We start from the raw sequence: 17,288 nt of genomic DNA, 5'->3' as shown, positions 1-17,288 counted from the left end.
TTAATACATTAAAAAATAGGAATTTGGGTGATGTCTGCTATGACAACCCTTCTCACACATGCATTCTGTCTGAGAAATACTGTATTCACTCTCTGTCAAATGTAAAGCTTCCAAGGTGGGCTTACCACCACATAGTTAAGTCTGCCATGCTCCATGATCCAAAATTGCTCATCATCACCATCAGACTGTCCACTAACTCTCCTAACACCTGTTAGGAGGCAAACATTTCAATCCAGGGATTCATATACTTCGCATCAAACTGAGAACAGTCAAAAATGTAGTTTTCTGAGCTTTTCTTCTACTGCTGCTTCTCTTTATTATTCCTTTTTGCAGCACACAGGCTTAGCTGTCCATAGCATATGAGATACAGGATTTTAGTTCCCCAACCAGGGATCAAACCCATGTCCCCTGATTGCAAGGCAAGATTCTTAACCACTGGACCACCAGGAAAGTCCCTCTCTGAGCTTTAATTTCCACCTTTCTCCATGTCCATCGCTGTCAACTCCTCCAGTAATGTAAAATGATTTTGCATGTTTAGAAGGAAGTTTTCATCCATGGAGTGAGTGAGTGAAGGTCACTCAGTCGTGTCTGACCGTTTGCAACCCATGGATTATACACTCCATGGAGTCCTCCAGGCCAGAATACTGGTGTGGGTAGCCTTTCCCTTCTCCAGCGGATCGTCCCAACCCAGGGATTGAACCCAGGTCTCCCACATTGCGGCTGGATTCTTTACCAGCCAAGCCACAAAGGAAGCCCAAGAATACTGGACTGGGTAGCCTGTCCCTTCTCCAGCCAATCTTCCCACCCAGGAATTGAGCTAGGGTCTGCTGCATTGCAGGTGGATTCTTTACCAACTGAGATATGAGGGAAGCCCCTTCATCCATGGGAAGATTATATGGAAAAGATACTTCTGCCTGGGTAGTATCTTTTCAGTGTCCCCTCCACTTCTTATCTTTACCCTCTTATCCATGACATTCTAGAACTACAAGAGTCAGTAAATGTGAATGTGATCAACTCCAACAAAGAATTAAGGATATTAATATCAGAGCCAGCTTGAAACTGACTATGTCAAGTCAGTAGGCACCAATATGATAAAGAGGAACTGAGATAGCCAGATTTTCATGAATAAACTTTCACTATGGGGTCATAATTTTGATCTTTATCATTAAAGATTTTAGGTAAAACATTTATCTTTCCAGGTTATCATCTTTTAAAATATAAGCCCTGTAAAGGAAATGTAGGCTTGAGGGAAAAGATACAGGCTGAGTGAGGAACTGCAGGCTGGGAGGGGCCCTCAAAATTGGCTTCAGTTGTTTGAAGAGATCACAGGTATCAGGGAGTATGAGCGCACTAAGGTGATATAATTGAAAGAAGAAGTGGAAGAAGTTGAGAAAAAAGGACATTAAAATATAATTACCTCCTGACAAAAGTAAGATGTTTGTTTACCATTTTCCTATTTATCAAACTTCAAATTATATAATATTAACTGTATCAGCCAGGAAATGCCAGATTATGTTAGAGCAATGAACAACTCCAAAAGTCTCAGTGGTTTAGAGACACCAGAGATTATTTTGTGCTCAGCTGCACATCCACTGGGCTCATCTGTGCTACATCCATCTCTCTGTCTACCAAAGAATTTCCATCTCCATGCTTCCATGACTGGCCAGGAGGGCAGGCTTGGAAACTGTGGCAAATCACAGGCTGGCTTCTGGAGCTTCTATTTAGAGCTTCTGCTCAAGAATGAGCCTCTGGACAAATAAGTTGTATATTCATGCCTAAATGCAAAGAGAAAATGCAATCCTACTATTTCCTCGAAGGCAGAAAACTTGGAAACACTGGGTGGACTACACTAATGACTACCACACTGATTCAATAACAGGAACCAAATTAATATCCATAGACTATTGTTTGCCCAACTGAAATTATAAAAGGCTTGGAAATGTTCCAACCAAGACAGCATATTAAAAAGCAGAAACATTACTTTGCCAACAAAGGTCCATCCAGTCAAGGCTATGGTTTTTCCAGTGGTCATGTATGGATGTGAGAGTTGGACTGAATATCATTGGAAGGACTGATGCTGAAACCCCAATACTTTAGCCACCTGGTGCGAAGAACTGACTCCTTTGAAAAGACCCCGATGCTGGGAAAGATTGAAGACAAGAGGAGAAGGGGACGACAGAGGATGAGATGGTCTGATGGCATCACCAACTCAATGGACATGAGTTTGAACACGCTCCGGGAGTTGGTGATGGACAATGAGGCCTGGCATGCGGCAGTCCACGGGGTCTCAAAGAGTCAGACACGACTGAGTGACTGAACTGAACTGATTGGAAATGTTCCAAGGTGGCGATGGAATAAATTCACAGAAAAATAGAAATTTATTTTTTCCATCACTGCATAAATAAGTAAATAGAATAATGGAACATAATTAAAAACTCAAACAGAACCAAACATACAAATTAGTGATGAAACTATGCTGCTGCTAAGTCGCTTCAGTCGTGTCCGACTCTGTGCAACCCCATAGACGGCAGCCCACCAGGCTCCCCCGTCCCTGGGATTCTCCAGGCAGGAACACTGGAGTGGGTTGCCATTTCCTTCTCCAATGCATGAAAGTGAAAAGTGAAAGTGAAGTCGCTCAGTCGTGTCCGACTCTTAGTGACCTCATAAACTGCAGCATACCAGGCTCCTCCATCCATGGGATTTGCCAGGCAAGAGTACTGGAGTGGGATGCCACTGCCTTCTCCAGATGAAAGTATAGATTAGTTAATAAATGATACTGGTACCATTCATAATCCATATGAAAATATTAATTGATACTACTTACAGCATACACAATAATTTTACATAGATTAAAGACTTAATATACAAGGCAAACTTTAAAACATTCTGAGGATATTGGAGTAGGGAAGTTTTCCTCAACAATACAAAAAGAGACATAAGACATATAAGCCTTAAGGGGAAAGAAAGATTGATGACAATTATTGCATCACTATTAAAAACTAACAACACCAAGATTGCCATGAAATAAAATTTAAAAATAAGCCACAGACCTAGAAAAGTTACTTGCACAGCATATAACCAAGAATAAGATTGCTGTTCAGATTATATAGAGATCTATATTTACTAAAACAATAAATAAGACACAGTATATACTATGACAAAAATTGACATAGTGTATACCTGATAGATGACAGAAAAGAAAAACCTAATAATCAGTAAAAAAAAAAAAAAAGGAAAGAAGTACAGCTTTTATCTATTGCCAGTAATTATGAATATTAAGAATATTTAAATATAAAAATGAGAAGTGATTTCACTTTTCAGGCTGGACAAAATTTAAAACTTTCACATTCAGACATTGGGGGAAATGTGAAACAAGAACCTTTATACAGTACTAATACTAGTGGAAGGTAATTGGTACAATTCATTCAGAGAGCATTTGGCAATACCTGGTAAAACTGAATATTTGTATACTACTTAATTTCCTTTCTAGATTGTATACTCTATATGCTCAAGGAAATATACTACAAGAACATTTACTAAAGAATTCTCACGTTGAAAATTGGAAACAACCTAAATGTCCACTTCAGGGCAATTGATACATAAACTTAATTATGCATATAAAATGGATTACTATATGGGAGTTAAAGCAAATATATTGTTGAGGGACAAAAGGAAGTTCAAGAATGATCCATAACATTATAATGCCATTTATTCAAAGTTTAAGCAAACACATTTTAAAAAACACGTAGATTTTTATGGATAAATGCCATTGAGTGACAGCTAATGTTGAAAATTCTGAAAGAGATGGGAATACCAGACCACCTGACCTGCCTCTTGAGAAACCTATCTGTAGGTCAGGAAGCAACAGTTAGAACTGGACATGGAACAACAGACTGGTTCCAAATAGGAAAACGAGTACATCAAGGCTGTATATTGTCACTCTGCTTATTTAACTTATATGCAGAGTACATCATGAGAAATGCTGGGCTGGAGGAAGTACAAGCTGGAATCAAGATTGCCGGGAGAAAGATCAATGTCCTCAGATATGCAGATGACACCACCCTTATGGCAGAAAGTGAAGAAGAACTAAAGAACCTCTTGGGTGAAAGTGAAAGAGGAGAGTGAAAAGGTTCGCTTAAAGCTCAACATTCAGAAAACTAAGATCGTGGCATCCGGTCCCATCACTTCATGGCAAATAGATTAGGAAATAGTGGAAACAGTGACAGACTTTATTTTGGGGGGCTCCCTGTTGCCTCAGAGGTTAAAGCGTGTGCCTGGAATGTGGGAGACCTGGGTTCTATCCCTGGGTCAAGGAAGATCCCCTGGAGAAGGAAATGGCAACCCACTCCAGTACTCTTGACTAGAGAATCCCATGGAGGGAGGAGCCTGTTAGGCTACAGTCCATGGTTTCACTTTCACTTTCAAAGTCACTGCAGATGGTGACTGCAGCCATGAAATTAAAAGACGTTTACTCCTTGGAAGGAAAGTTACAACCAAGCTAGACAGCATATTAAAAAGCAGAGACGTTATTTTGTCAACAAAGGTCCTTCTAGTCAAGGCTACAGTTTTTCCACTGGTCATGTATGGATATGAGAGTTGGACCATAAAGAAAGCTGAGCACCGAAGAAGTGATGCTTTTGAACTGTGGTGTTGAAGACTCTTGAGAGTCCCTTGGACTGCAAGGAGATCCAACCAGTCAATCATAAAGGAAATCAGTGCTGAATATTCATTGGAAGGACTAATGCTGAAGCTGAAGCTCCAATACTTTGGCCACTTGATGCGAAGAACTGACTCATTGGAAAAGACCCTGATGCTGGGAAAGACTGAAGGTAGGAGGAGAAGGGGACAACACAGAATGAGTTGGCTGGATGGCATCACTGACTCGATGGACATGAATTTGAGCAAGCTCTGGGAGTTGGTGAGGGACAGGGAAGCCTGGTGTGCTACAGTCCATAGGGTCGCAAAGAGTCCGACACAATTGAGTGACTGAACTGAACTGAACTAATAGTTAAAGTATTCAGGCAATTTCTTTTTAGACTCCATTTCCAGCAATGGCAAAATTTCTTCAGACAAATATTTCAAGCAAAGAAGCAACATGCATCAAATATACTGATCAATCCCATACATTTTCCTGATTTCTAGTGCATTAATTATCCAGCAACATTAAAATGTTTGGTCCAAATGTAAATATGTAAACCTCTATAAGAATTATAATTTATCTTGCAGATTAAATTATTAGAAGTACAACTATATCTTCTATATCTCATTTTTCTAAAGAATAAACACTCCATTATGTAAGTTTAACATGTAAACATTACATTTGTAATTTGGATAATCAAGTTTATAAAATGATGTGTTTTCTCTGCCCAATATACATAAAAGCAAACAGTTCTGTAAATCAAATGGTTAAAGATACGGTCATTTTACTACATTTGCAGAGAGCAACTTCTGTCTCACCCATTCTGGATTCTTGGACAATCACTTTACAAGGCAAATCACACCAGTAAAAAATTGATAATAACAATGAAATACATGAAACTATTAAGTTGGCATAAAAGTTTGTTCAGGTCTTCCCATAACATCTTGTGGAAAAACCCAAACAAACTTTATGACCATCCCAATTTCTTTGGGAGGAATGATGCTAAAGCTGAAACTCCAGTACTTTGGCCACCTCATGTGAAGAGTTGACTCATTGGAAAAGACTCTGATGCTGGGAGGGATTGAGGGCAGGAGGAGAAGGGGACTACAGAGGCTGAGATGGCTGGATGGCATCACTGACTCGATGGATGTGAGTCTGAGTGATCTCGGGGGGTTGGTGATGGACAGGGAGGCCTGGCATGCTGCGATTCAAAGGGTCGCAAAGAGTCAGACACAACTGAGCAACTGAACTTAACTGAATGTTTAACTGGATGTATCAGCTCACTTAATATCTGGAATTTGACTTGGTTGAGCTACCATCAAGAAGTGAAGAAAATAGGGCTTCCTTGTTGGTTCAAAAGAGTTTGCTTTACAATGCAAGGGACACCGGTTTGATCCCTGGTCTGGAAAGATCCCACATGCATTGGAGCAGCTAAGCCCGCAAGCCGCAACTACTGAGCCTGTTTTCTAAAGGCCTGGAAACTGCAGCTACTGTGCTCATGTGCTGCAACTACTGAACCCACACACGCCAGAGCCCGTACTCCCCAACAAGAGAAGCCAGTGCAATGAGAAAGCACAACTGGAGAGAAGCCCCCACTCCTCACAACTAGAGAAAGCCCCTGTGCAGCGATGAAGACCCACCACAGCCAAAAAACAAATAAATATTTAAAAGAAGAGAAGAAAATGAATAAAGCTAGTTTTCTGGATGCAGTGGCATTATAATGCCATCTTTCATACTCAACGATGATGCTTCTGCTATAGATTGTGATCACTAGAGCGTACGCTGTTGTATAGACTAATGGGCAACCGATAGTGCGTTCCACCCTCTGCGCATGTGAAAATTGTTCCTTAATTTGTGGTCTGAGCCTCGGGCAGAACTGTCATCCTCCCCGGTTCTGCCTTCAGAGCCCTTGCTGGCCGCATTCCGGAAGAGTACATCCACCGCAGCCGTTTTCCGTTCTCTCTGTAAGCTGTAGTTCTTATGTGCAGCAAACAGTGAATGCCAAGAAGAAATCAAGAAATCCTAAGGTTATAAAACATCAAAGAAGAGTCTTACAGAGCATGATCCTCAAAATGTGGGTCAGCATCACATGGAAACTTAGAAATTTGCAGGCTTTCCATCATACCTACTGAATCAGAAAGTCTGAAGGTGAGGTCCGGCAACCTGGGTTTTAGTAACTTGTCCCCCAGTAAATCTGATGCACACCGAAGGCAGAACTACTGCGGTACAGGAACAGGAAAGAGGTTAGAAATTTACATAACACCTCGGAGAATAAGCTAGATTTGGCACTTACATGTGAATAACTATCCAGTAAAATGACACTACACACACACATATAGGCATTTTATTGATATTTAATGAAAATAACCTTTATTACTATGCTTTATCCACCATGAAAGAGACCTTGATTAAGACTAACCAAAAAGAAGAGGAGCTCCGTAGTAACCTATAACCTTGGAGAAAAATGCTTCAATTAGATGAAAATGGAGGAAAAAATACAATATTTTTTTAAACAAAAGGAGTATGTAGTTGAAGTCCAAGATTTATTTTGCAAACATCTGAGTGTCTATTGTGTGTAAATTATATAGCCCTGATATAGAAAGATCTGTAAGACATATTGCTGGATACAAAAGGGTAAATTACAAAGTACTAGGAATATTATAATTTTATTTATATTCCAAAAGCCAACAAGTCAAAAATTACATGTGCTTACTTCTTTGGAGATTAGGGACAGATAAAAAACGATGACAAAGAACTTTCTATTTTTATTCTGCATTCTTCTCTGTAATTTGGATGTTTATAATAAGATGCAGTTATATCATTTCACAATTAATTTACAAAAAATGTTGAAAGAAGTCAGTCAGGTACATACTACCAAAAAACTGCACGTTATAAAGATCTGGACTAGAAATCTGGGCCGTTAAAATTGAAAGCTACAAGAAAAATCTCAAAGGAGTATGGAATGAGTGAAAGTGGATGAGCAGTGAAGCAGATAGAAAATCAAACATGACACCAGGGTATCAAAACTGCGTCACAGAAGGACAACGTACTCAGCAGCACATCAGAAGGCAGAGTGTGGTGAGAAGAGCTACAGCATCTCACCGCGAAGTTATGCCTGTATTTCCTCATTTGTACCTGGGACTAATAATCATTAGCCTGCAGTCTTATTTTGAGATTAAGGATAATCATGTGTGTAAAGTGATCAATGCCTGGCCACATTCACACTTAATAAATAGCACTTACTTTAAGAGAACTGATTGAAGGGACAAGTTATATATTTGCTTTTAGACGTGGTGGCTTGGAGGAAATGATAGAACACAAGTGGATATGTGAACGTGAGCTTAGGTCTCGGTCTGAACTGACTTCTCTGCCTGTCCAGTCTTGACTAGGCCATGCCGCCACCAGGTGGCAGTAGTCCATTTCACTAATCCAGAAAAGCAAACTACAGCAATCAGTTCAGTTCAGTTCAGTTGCTCAGTTGTGTCTGACTCTTTCCAACCCCATAGACTGTAGCGCGCCAGACTTCCCTGTCCATCACCAACTCCCAGAGCTTGCTCAGATTCATGTCCATCGAGTCGGTGATGCCATCCAACCAACTCATCCTGTGTTGTCCCCTCTCCTCCTGCCTTCAATCTTTCCCAGCATTCAGGGTCTTTTCCAATGAGTCAGTTCTTAGATCAGGTGACCAAAGTATTGGAGCTTCAGCTTCGGCCTCAGTCCTTCCAATGAATATTCAGCACTGATTTCCTTTACGATTGACTGGTTGGATCCCCTTACAGTCCAAGAGACTCTCAAGAGTCTTCTCCAACACCAACTCCAACTCCAACACAGTTCAAAAGCATCAGTTCTTCGGTGCTCAGCCTTCTTTATGGTCCAAGTCTCACATCCATACATGACTACTGAAAAACCATAGTTTTGACTAGATGCAGCTTTGTCTGCAAAGTAATCTCTCTGCTTTTTAATATGCTGTCTAGGTTTGTCAAAGCTTTTCTTCCAAGGACCAAGCGTCTTTTTAATTTTAAGGCTCCCATCACCATCTGCAGTGATTTCGCAGCCCAAGATAATGAAGTCTCTATTTCCATTGCTTCCCCATCTATTTGCCATGAAGTGATGGAACTGGATGCCATGATCTTAGTTTTTAAAATGCTGAGTTTTAGGCCAGCTTTTTCACTCTCCTCTTTCACTTTCATCAAGAAGCTCTTTAGTTCTTTTTCACTTTCTGCCATAAGGGTAGTGTCATCTGTATATCTGATTACAGCTTGTGCTTCCTCCAGTCTGGCATTTTGCATGATGTACTCTGTATATGAGTTAAATAAGCAGGGTGACAATATACAGCCTTGATGTACTCCTTTCCCAATTTGGAACCAGTCTATTAGTCCATGTCCAATTCTAACTGTAGCTTCTTGACCTAACAGATTTCTCAGGAAGCAGATAAGGTGGTCTGGTATTTCCATCTCTTTCAGAATTTTCCACAGTTTGTTGTGATCCATACAGTCAAAGGCTTTAGTGTAGTCAGTGAAGCAGAAGTAGATGTTTTTCTGGAATTCTCTTGCTTTCTCGATGATCCAGTGGATGTTGGCAATTTGATCTCTGGTTCCTCTGTCTTTTCTAAACCCAGCTTGAACAGCTGGAAGTTCTTGGTTCACATACTGTTGAAGACTCACTTGGAGAATTTTGAGCATTACTTTACTAGCATGTGAGATGAGTGCAATTGTGCAGCAGTTTGAACATTCTTTGGCATTGCCTTTCTTTGGGACTGGAATGAAAACTGACCTTTTCCAGTCCTGTGGCCACTGCTGAGTTTTCCAAATTTGTTGGCATAGTGAGTGCAGCACTTTGACAGCACCATCTTTTAGGATTTGAAATAGCTCAACTGGAATTCCATCACCTCCACTAGTTTTGTTCATAGTGATGCTTCCTAAGGGCCACTTGACTTCACATTCCGGGATGTCTGGCTCTAGGTGAGTGATCACACCATCGTAGTTACCTGGGTCATGAAGATCTTTTTTGTATAGTTCCATATATTCTTGCCACCTCTTCTTAGTATCTTCTGCTTCTGTTAGGTCCATAACATTTCTGTCCTTTATTGTGCCCACCTTTACATGAAAGTAAAGCAATAACTATATATATATATATTAAGCTAGCTGTATAAATATATATAAAGCTAACTAAAGCTATAGTGTGATTAATTGGACTATATTTTACAAAAAAGACAGAAAGTGTCTTTTTTAAAAAAACAAAATGTATGCAGTGCTACTGAAAACTAACACCTAAATAATATAGGTATTAATCAAAATTTATAAAAATAAACCTGCGGATACTTGTGGTATCTCCATTAATGTTTCCTTATTTCATTTACTAGAGCCTTATTCTATTCACTCTGCTGCCTCACGGACTGGCACAAAGTAGACACTCATAACTCCAATAAGATGGAGGTTATTTCCTCCTGTCTTTTTAAAAGGGGACACTCATCCTCAGTAACTTCTGGCTAATGTTTAGAAATTTAACAAATAATTTCTTTTCCCAATGTCTCCCTAACAACTAGGATGGCTAGCCTTAAACTCTAAAGACGGCTGCTGCTGCTGCTAAGCCACTTCAGTCGTGCCTGACTCTGTGCGACCCCATAGACAGCAGCCCACCAGGCTCTGCCATCCTTGGGATTCTCCAGGCAAGAACACTGGAGTGGGTTGCCATTTCCTTCACTTCATGAAAGTGAAAAGTGAAAGTGAAGTCGCTCAGTCGTGTCCGACTCTTAGCAACCCCATGGACTGCAGCCCACCAGGCTCCTCTGTCCTTGGCAAGAGTACTGGAGTGGGGTGCCATTGGCCTCTCCTAAAGATGGCTAGCTAGACTCTAAAAAAATAGATCTCTAATACCAATACTTGTATCCTCCCCAAAAATAGCAAAAAAGAAAGTGGGTAGATCAACTTGGCATAGCCACCAATGGGAAAGTACCCGGGGATGACTCCCTGGTGAAATGCAGGTTAGGGATGTTTTTATTGCTGTCATCATGGTAACACAGGTTATAATGGATAAAAAAAAAAAAAAAAACACCTATTGCCCCACCAGTGTGGTTTGGGAGAATCAGCAAGACTAACATTTTTGCAAAATACCTACAGTTTGCAGGGTACATTCATAATCACATTTAGCCATTTATGGTACCTAAGGCTTGGAATCATGACCCCTTAAGCTATGGAGGTTCTATATGACTTGCCTACACTAATCTGTGTTTCAGTAACATTGCCAGGAAAGCCTCTATCAAAGTTCCCTATGGTCCAGGTAATTTTCATGTCCTTTCCCCTTCCCTCCCCTTCCCTTCCCTTTGGCTCAGCATCCCTCTTGGCTTGTAGTAATTAACCCTGCCACTTTTCCCCACTCTCCTATTATGATAAGGACAAAAAGATAATAATAATACTGATAATGTATTCTCTTAGTTTTCCCTCCTTTCCATTTCCACCACCACAACCTTTGTCCCATGCATCATCACCATTTGGACTATGGCAATGTTTTACTACTACCTTTAATCTTAATAGCTTCTGCTTCCAGATCACACACAAGGAGCCAAGCACCGTGGCTACAAGTTTATGGGCATCAGCTCAGTCTCTCTCCCACTTGCTCACCACCACCACTAGATTAAGCATCAGAAAACATTACCTGGTACCTCTCACCAATACATACACATTAAAAAAAGTTTTAAGGCTTCCCTTTGCTCATGGAGTAAAACCTTTATTAACTCACCTCCATGTGGCCACTAGCCAGTTCTTCAGCCTTATCTTCCCTATATCAATTCTGCTCCAGCTAAACACATCCTCTTCCCACTACTGGTGGTAGCATCACTTAAAACCTGCCTCCCTAGCGTTCCTTCAGTGCTCAGCCACTACTCCTCTGGTTTGGCAAGACACACACAAAAGCTAGTGCTGCGCAGTATTACTTTTTATTTTGAGATTAGTCCCTGTGTTCACCTGAGGCTGCAGACTTCCCTGGCATAAAGACTGAGTCTGATAACACCAGATATGCTTTTTGGAACAGTTAAATAAATACTTGCTGATGAAGCAGTTAACACATTGTATCTCAGTGTGGGCATTTTAAATAGTCTTTTGATTTATACTGAATGTTGGACTTAATGCCTGTGTTTCACATAATCTTTTATTTGTTCTTGCCAAAGAGCGTGGAGGGCAAAGCATTTAAGGAAGAAACCTTATCTGCTCTGGGCCAGTCACAGCACAGATTCGACTGTTAATTGGGCTCAGACCACAGATTTCAATCTAACCACTCTCTTCTGCCAAAGGGAACAGTTCTGTGTGAATGTAGAGACCAAAAATGAAGCTGACTTTTCTGTCCTCCAAAACACAGGGATATCAGGGCTGCACAGAGGAAAAGAGTGTGTGATAAAGTCACAATGTCACATCTGGTATCTGAGGTAGGACTTGCAGTCACAGAAAAACCAGGAAATTCCTTGTATGGGTCATTTGATAAAGCTTTGTTGTTGCTATTGTTCACCTTTGTAGTCATCATGAAAGGGGACTTTTGAAGGAATTTTCTCAGGAAGTAAGGTTAACTAATTGGTACTTTCCCTACTGAGAAAGGTACAGTACCACGTGTTTATGAAAGCATCTGATTGTAACCTGAATCCACTTCCCTGAGTCTAGTCATCATAAGTACACAATTCCTCACAAAAAGTTTAGGAAGAATACAACAAAGTTTAGACAAGCCTTCAGTCTCAAGGCACACTGTTTTTGCTTCCCAACCATTTCCAGTAAAAGGAAATAAAAGTTAATATTTTTAAAATAAAAACAAAATGTGTACATATATGATGGTGTCTCCAATCATCAAGCCTGAAATAAAAGTGAAAATTTTAACCTATGTACTCTGTTTTTGTACATTTGTGATAATGCTTGTCCTAGAAACTAGAGGAATATGGGTTAGAGTTGAAAGCATTAAACATTAAATGGTTTCTATCTTTGTCACACCCAAAGAAAGTAAACTGATTTTGTAATTCCTGGGGAAATGCTTTACTTCACAAAACATCACACATGTTCATTCCCATTTCTTTCTTACATGAATAAGCTTTGAGGTGCTAAGGTTTCTTTTTAATGGTTATATGGGTCACTAATTTCAGAGTGACTTAGTTTCCTACCCCTCAAAAATAGTTACCTTCCTTCATGAATCATTTTCTTTCTCACTCCAAGACAGAAAGCTACAAGGAACTTTTTAATTCACTTAACTTTATAGAATTTTAATTTCCAGTGTCATGAATGATATTTATCTCAACCCACTTTATTTAAACCATTGAGTATTCTTTAAAAAGCTACAAAATAACTTTTTCTTTGAGAACCATCTTCATGGAAAAAAACAAGACCTAAGGTTTGAGTCTAATCAGTGGGTGGTCCCTGTGTGCGCCCGCTGTGGATGGGTTCATACAGCCATGTATTGGATTTGGCAGGCCAGTCTGAATTTTCTGGATAACAAGTTTCTCATACAAAAAGAAAAAAAAAAAAAAAGGAGCATATATATCCTTTTTATAAATGTCAGAGATTATATTCAAAATATTTTGTGACTGATACAGCACAGGTACCCATTATTAGAACAGACACCAGCAAAACCAGAGGCTCATGTTTAACTTTCAACCATGGTACTTATCATTTCAACACTAAATGATGCGCTGTGTCATCCCTCACTTTCATTGAATTCTTTATTCCATATAAAAGATAGGAAACACCTTTAAAATATCTTTACCTTCTCGTTACCATACAGGGTAATATTGATATAATTTTCTATATGCTTATATGCTGAAATATATCAGTTATATTTACTTCATAAGCATATGAAGAACAGATGAATGCAAGCAAAAGAGGGAAAGAAGAATGAATTCCTTTTCCTTTGAGAATTTAGGGTATCAACAGAGGGGCACAAGATCATTTTAACTGGGTAATAACTCAAGAAGAAAGTGATCAAACAAAAAGAGCATAGAATCACTAAGGGGTGCTGTCAGAGATATGAACAATTAACAGTGAGTCTATGATGGAAGCCTTCTTAAAGAAAACACACTTTGAATACAGGTTTGAGAAAGATGAGAAATCCGAAGACATGAAGGGCAAGGGCCTGTGCACAACAGAAGAACCAGCAAGGTGTCTGTGAGCAGGCTGGTTTGGTTGGCAACAGTGAGGGGGGAGGGACCATTAAAGGAAGAAACAAGAAAACCAGTTCTTTGATGTTTATAGGTAATTGCAGGTGGAAACTACTAATTCAATGGGAGAAGCAGATCATCAGCAAAATTTTAAAAGTTCATTGGGAGGGTAAGATATTCCACTTAAGATTTTAAATGGGAGATAGTATTAAGTTTGAGGCAAAATGGCAGAAAATTTTGATCTGTACTTTAAAAATTATTTAATGAACAAATTTAAGAGATGACAATATGGAGTGTGGAAACAAGAAGGAATTCTTCTGTGGGAGGAGCACAGGAGAGTTGATCAGAAGTTTGGAGCTGCAAAGAAATTTTTACATGGGTCCACGAGTAAAACAGACAGAACAAGCTCCATCTTGAAAGCAGGACTCCATCTAGGGCCAGACTGTGGACTTTGAGCTAAATGCCCAGTATCTATGGAAATGACATACCAACTGGAAAACCAGGCCCCCTGGATAGAAGAGCCCCAGGGCTCATACCTAGACTCTCCATTGCCTAAAAGAATACCCTAATTATCTGTGTAACCGAATAGAATCATAAATTCTATTATGCTTATTGGGGTATGACCACAGGCCTATTGATAATTGTCCACTGTTAACTACCTAGGCTTAAGGCATATGAATCACAAGTTAACTTTGATTGTGCCTTGGGCCCGCTGGTGTAATAAACTGCCCTCCACTATCTGCATTGTCCTTCTGAGTGAGTTTGTTTCCTGGAACGTGTGGCTACAACACTGCCTCTGTGGATCTTGCATACTAATGGGGAAGGACAGCAACAAACAAAATACATGAGTAATTATACAGTGTTCAAAGGCGATATGTGCAAAAGAGAAAGAAAAAGAAGCAAAGGAAGGAAGAGGGAGATTGCATTTTTAGAACCACTCTTAGCAGGCAGCAGTATGTGGCAGGTAGAATTCCAGAGGGTTTTGCTTGCGTTTCTAAACTCAGAGTAATCAAAATAAATAGAGATGTGGAGAAACACTGAATTGCATCTTTGAGAGGAGTAAACGAGTGAGGATCATAATCTACTCTAGGACTGAAGCCAATATCTAGATTTTTCAACTGCAATTTGGCCAAGATCTGCTAGCAGATTTTTGTCTCTAATTAAAGAACAAACAATGCCCATCAACTTCACTCATGTTTATCAGTGACATTTATGAAAATGCAAAACACCAGGAGCTACGCTTATTGGGGTATGACCACAGGCCTATTGATTAATTGTCCACTGTTAACTACCTAGGCTTAAGGCATATGAATCACAGGTTAACTTTGTATCTTTCTCTTCCTTTGTTCAGACTAGTTTCAGGGAATTTGGGGAGGTGGGTTTGGGCACATACACTTAGGGTATATAAGGTTTTCACAAAAACTGGTTGGGGTCCTTGGCTAAGGGTCCTTGGCTAAGGGTCCTTCCCAAGGGTCTCCTGGGAAGCAGTGGCTCTTTAGCCAAAGAAAAGTGAGCAACCTGTTTAACGGGAAGAGTATTGTTTTATGAAAAACAGCTATACATAGGATAGAAATACCATTTCTGATTATACTAAAGTAGGATTCATTCATAGACATCTCTTAAAGCCATATAAAATCAAACTATTTAAATGAAATTATCTTTCACATTTGGCAAATATACAATGAAGAACAAAATCTCTGTCTAGTCTTAACCCATATATGGCACAAAGACACACACATATATGTGGAAAAGGATGAGTAAATATGTGTGTGTTGGGGCGGGGGAGGGGAATGTGTCTGCAGCTACCATTAATCAGGTGTGCACTAATTGCACTGCCATTTTAGGGATTTAAATGAAACAGGTGTTCCCAGGCAGACAAGGAGTGAGACAAAGAATTCAGTAAAGGTCAGAAAAAACATTGCTTTTCCTTTTTCTTTCCATAATCTGACCCTGTGTACCCAGCTACCCACTAAAATTGAATATAATTAACAATTACCAATAATAACCCTAGCATAAATAACTGATGCGTATAACCTTCATAAATGCCACCCACTGGACTTTGAAATGCTAGAAGCTGAACAGTCCATACAGCAGCTGGTTCTTGTCAAAAGGAAAGCCAGAAGCAGTGCCAGAAAATACACCTTTTGTTTTCAGTGTCAACAAGCTATTTGTCAGGAAACAAAAGGAAGGCTATGCCAGCCCTGGTGGATGTTTCTGAACCTGAAAATTGGTTTTCTGCCTGTTTTTGCTTAGAGTTAGAGAAAATGGTGGTTGCAAAAATATATTAAAACCTCACTCCTGGGAACTGTTAGGAGGAAAGTCTGTCTGAGAGAATGAAAGCTGTCACTCAACACCCACTCTGCTACACACACACCAAGGAGCACCACCTAACTTCCTCCAGGGCCTCAGTTTCCAACCCCCTAAGTCTGCATAAGAATGCCAGGCAGAGCTTGTACCAGACGAATGCCCCCAGGCTGAGGTGGAGCTGAGGATGCTGAAAGTTCCCAAGTGCAGCACACAATTCAGAGGCAGGAAGCCAAGTACCTAGGGTCTGAAAATTACAGCCTTGTTTAGGTTTTGGTTTTTAATTTTTAGAACAAACTTGTGGACATGGGATGGGGGATGGGGGATGGGGAAGGGGGGACAAATTGAGAGAGCAGCAGTGACATGTCTCAGTTCAGTTCAATTCAGTTGCTCAGTCGTGTCCGACCTTTTGTGACCCCATGGACCGCAGCACACCAGGCCTCCCTGTCCATCACCAACTCCCAGAGTTCACTCAAACTCATGTCCATTGAGTCGGTGATGCCATCCAGCCATCTCATCCTCTGTCATCCCCTTCTCCTCCTGTCTTCAATCTTTCCCAGCCTCAGGGTCTTTTCAAATGAGTCAGTTCTTTGCATCAGGTGGCCAAAGCATTGGAGTTTCAACTTGACATGTATCAGTTCAGTTCAGTTCATTCAGTCATGTCTGACTCTTTGCGACCTCATGAATCGCAGCATGCCAGGCCTCCCTGTCCATCACCAACTCCCGGAATTCACTCAGACTCATGTCCATCGAGTCAGTGATGCCATCCAGCCATCTCATCCTCTGTCGTCCCCTTCTCCTCCTGCCCCCAATCCCTCCCAGCATCAGAGTCTTTTCCAATGAGTCAACTCTTCGCATGAGGTGGCCCAAGTACTGGAGCTTCAGCTTTAGCATCATTCCTTCCAAAGAAATCCCAGGGCTGATCTCCTTTAGAATGGACTGGTTGGACCTCCTTGCAGTCCAAGGGACTCTCAAGAGTCTTCTCCAACACCACAGTTCAAAAGCATCAATTCTTCAGCGCTCAGCCTTCTTCACAGTCCAATTCTCACATCCATACATGACCACGGGAAAAACCATAGCTTTTATATACACATGTAAAATAGACAGCTAGTGGGAAGCTGCTATAAAGCACAGGGAGCTCAGCTCGGGGCTCAGCTCTGTGCTTTGAGGAGACAGCCTTTCTCTTACATCTGTATCTTCGACCTCAAATCTTTGTTC

General features: G+C 40.5%; 1 protein-coding gene across 2 annotated transcripts in view; it reads right to left on the bottom strand.

The window, feature by feature from the left end:
• The window catches only part of FRK (fyn related Src family tyrosine kinase), a 103,490-nt gene that overhangs the window by 44,345 nt on the left and 41,857 nt on the right, over positions 1-17,288 (bottom strand). The window lies entirely within an intron of this gene.

This window comes from Ovis aries, chromosome 8, assembly GCF_016772045.2.
Source record: "Ovis aries strain OAR_USU_Benz2616 breed Rambouillet chromosome 8, ARS-UI_Ramb_v3.0, whole genome shotgun sequence".
Lineage (NCBI taxonomy): Eukaryota > Metazoa > Chordata > Mammalia > Artiodactyla > Bovidae > Ovis > Ovis aries.
Note: the sequence above shows the minus strand (reverse complement) of the source record. Positions and strands in the feature narration are given on the sequence as shown.